Genomic DNA, 3,390 nt, shown 5'->3' with positions numbered 1-3,390 from the left:
CATAGATCCATGGCTAAGATGGCAAACACTAACCTTCTCCTGTGTGTCTACAGCTTTCCAGCGTCCACAACTCACATTAATTCTGTCTCCTATCTTTTTAAATGACTGATAGGATTGCCAGATGTGTAGGAATATGATACTGAGCATTGGCAAGTGGGGCAGTGAAAATACAATCTTTGGGATAACTGTTTTTCTACGTTCTTTCATATTATTTTAGTTATTTCTGTACTCAGTTGCATTGTTCCTGCTTGTAGTATTTGCTTTACTTTTTCCATAGTCTTCCTAATCTTTAGTAACAAAGACATATCTGCTGGATCGCCAGTTTATTAGTTTAGCCAAAAGCATCGTGGCACCAGAGGCCAACTTAGGATACAACCATAAGTCTAAAGTCTTATTAGAAGATATCACCAGAGTTCACAGAGAGGCATGCTAGTCACAAGCTACTAATAGAGATGACATCTTGTTACCAGTTTGCCTTTGTACACAAGGCAGTCTCTATAACCTTTGCACACAATGAGGTGGGTGCTTTGGATCCCAGGTTAATTTTTCTAGGTGGGAAATAATTTCAAATAAGGTAACCTCAAGTGTTCACATAAACAGGCAGGCAAGATAACTGTGGAATTAGGAAATAAGATGCCGAAGTGGAGTAATTCGAAATGGCATGAAGTCCCAGGATAAGATCAGAGAAAGTTCCCTTTTCGGTTGATACCACTTCTGGGATGGGAAATGGCACCTTGCTGTGGTCAGTATTTATTGTCTGTGCAAGCCAGAGACAACTCTTATCTCTGGTTCCACAGTGCGAAAGCCTTTGAAATAGACTTGGGTTACCCAAGAGAGTGCTGGAGCAGAGGAGATGGCAGAGGACAGTGGCAGCCCTGCCAATTGGGTAGCTCTAGTTAGGGGTATGTCAGGATTATCTACAGGTGGCATTTTCCATAGTAGGAAAGCTGGTTCTGGCTCAGGCTTCTGAATTGGGAAATTATTCCTAATATTTTCTTTTTAATTGAATGTCCAGAGAATGGTATATTTATTTACTAAAACTGGGGTGCAATTGCTTAGCAGAATTAAAAGTCTCCTTCATAGATATAGTTCAGAACTTCATGTATATGGACTTATTTCTCCATTCAGTCAGTTGTAGTTCTTAAAAATACAATTCCCTTACTTTGGAGATTTTTACATGCAGCGTCCTAGCTAAAATACCTTTCCTCCTCCTTTCTTCACCATAGGTCCATTTCATGCTTTGCAAACTTTCTGTAAAACTCACTCCAGAATTTTCTTCCCTATTCTTATGTCTTTATTCTGTAAAAATAGACACTGAGCAAACAAATAGATGCTGAAGACAACAAAGCACCTCGTGTCTGTAAAGATAAAGAACTACAGGCAAGAAATGGGAGGCATAGAGCTTTGCTATTCATGAAAAGAGAAAATAATGCCCTTCTGAAGAAAAAAAAAAAAGACATCCAACGTGATGTTCATCAAAAATCCACAGAACAACAACAAACAGGTGATGTCTATGTCATGGATTTAGATTTTATAGAAACCCAAAGTGTCTTAGATTTTAGAACTAGAGGCAAACTTCCAGATCAAATACGCCAATCTCTTCACTTGACAAATGAGAGAACTGAGGGTCATAAATGCCAAAGGTTCACCTCCAGGCCACACATTTAGTGAGAGCTGCCTCCTCGCCCTGCTCTCCTTTTACCGTATTTGCCGGCGTATAAGACGATTTTTTGGCCCTGAAAAATATGCCTCCAAGTGGGGGGTCATCTTATACGCCAGGTACACTTCAGATAGACTGCCCATAGTGCTTGCCCCATGCCATAGTGGCCTCCCAATGCCGGCCCACTTCATTCCACATACCGTTCAGGCATCAGCAGCGCTGCTGGGTGTATGCTCGGCTGTTATGCGATTTTGCTGTTATGCGATTTTACCACACTCACAAAATCGCACACAGCCGACCATATAACAAACTCTGTATTTTGAGTGGAAATGTTAGGGGGTCGTCTTATACGCCGAGTCGTCTTATACGCCGGCAAATACGGTACTTCTCTTTCTAAACCGCAATATCTCCCTCAGAAAAGTTTAAGCATGAAAAGAAATAGCTGTGCTTAAAGGTATGTATATATACCAGCTGGTCATTTTGGAATGTAAAAAACAAGGATAAAAACAGTAAAAAAAAAAAAAAAATTGGAGGATGAAGATATGTATAATTTAACCTAGATGCTAGTTATCCCAATCATATCACTTTTTAGAAGCATATTATAGAACGTTTTTAAATAAATAAAACAGACCCACTGCTGTGATTTACCACAATCATATACAGTGAAAACCTCCTAGGAAGGCAATAGAGAGTAGAAACTACTTAACCAGTTTTCCAATACATTCTTTACTCATGTAGTATTTTCCTGAAATGATTTTTTTTTCACTGCTCATAGCCTACTTTTAGACCATTTGAAAATTAGGGCTTCATTTTTATCTTTGAAAATATAATTCCAATATAATCTGTCTTCGGAATCAAGCTATGATACTTAGGAGACTGATGCGCCCCACAGAAAACTTTTTGCATGGCATCTGATAAGGAGGTCAGTTGCTATCTGCAGATGTGAAATCGCCTGGGAATCTCCCAACCTCACTTAATAAATGACCTACAGACCTGGCAAGGAACACGACTGTATTCCTCATTAACCAGCCAGGGCCATTTGGTAATTGGAATATCATCTGGAAAGGACAGACACCCAGGATGCCTTCAATGTAAAGTATATTCAGGCTTGCTTGCCTGGACAAATCCCCAGTAGAAGAAAATGTGTAGCGTAGTTACTTGGATGCCATGTAAGGAGTTATTAGCCAGCTGAGCAGAGTGAGTGATGTTTAGTTGAGACACCGTATGGGCACAGAACCCCGGGCAATTTGGCTTTCATGTTCTCTACTATTTATTTGGCAAACTCAGCCATCGTTCCTCACTTCTCCCTGTCGTATCTGAAGCAGTCATCCTGGGGTGAGATGATTTATTATGTTTCACATAGTATGAAAGAGCTTTCCAAGGGAAACCAGTCCTCTTGTCAAACATGACGAGGTCAAAGAGGAGTGGATGGCAGCACCAACTCTGACCTGGCCTGACTGACCTCGAGTTCTGGCTTCCTTGTGTTCCCGAGACCTTCCTTTGTACGTTTAGATGAGCCCTCATCAAGTTGCAACCTCTTTAGATAGGGGAGAGAGAGAACGCCATGAGACAGAAGCTTCATTTTCCTCAATAAGCTGAGAAGCTATGAGGGTTCCAAGGAAGAATGGCACTCAGTCATCTTCTTTGTTTACTGCTTCTATTTAGGGGAAAGTCAGGGTTTCCTCATCCTGATAAAGGCTGGTGAGGCGAGTGAGTATTCCCAGATGACT

Source organism: Hipposideros armiger, unplaced genomic scaffold (genome assembly GCF_001890085.2).
Source record: "Hipposideros armiger isolate ML-2016 unplaced genomic scaffold, ASM189008v1 scaffold_543, whole genome shotgun sequence".
NCBI lineage: Eukaryota > Metazoa > Chordata > Mammalia > Chiroptera > Hipposideridae > Hipposideros > Hipposideros armiger.
The sequence above is the reverse complement of the archived record's forward strand: the minus strand, read 5'-3'. Positions refer to the sequence as shown.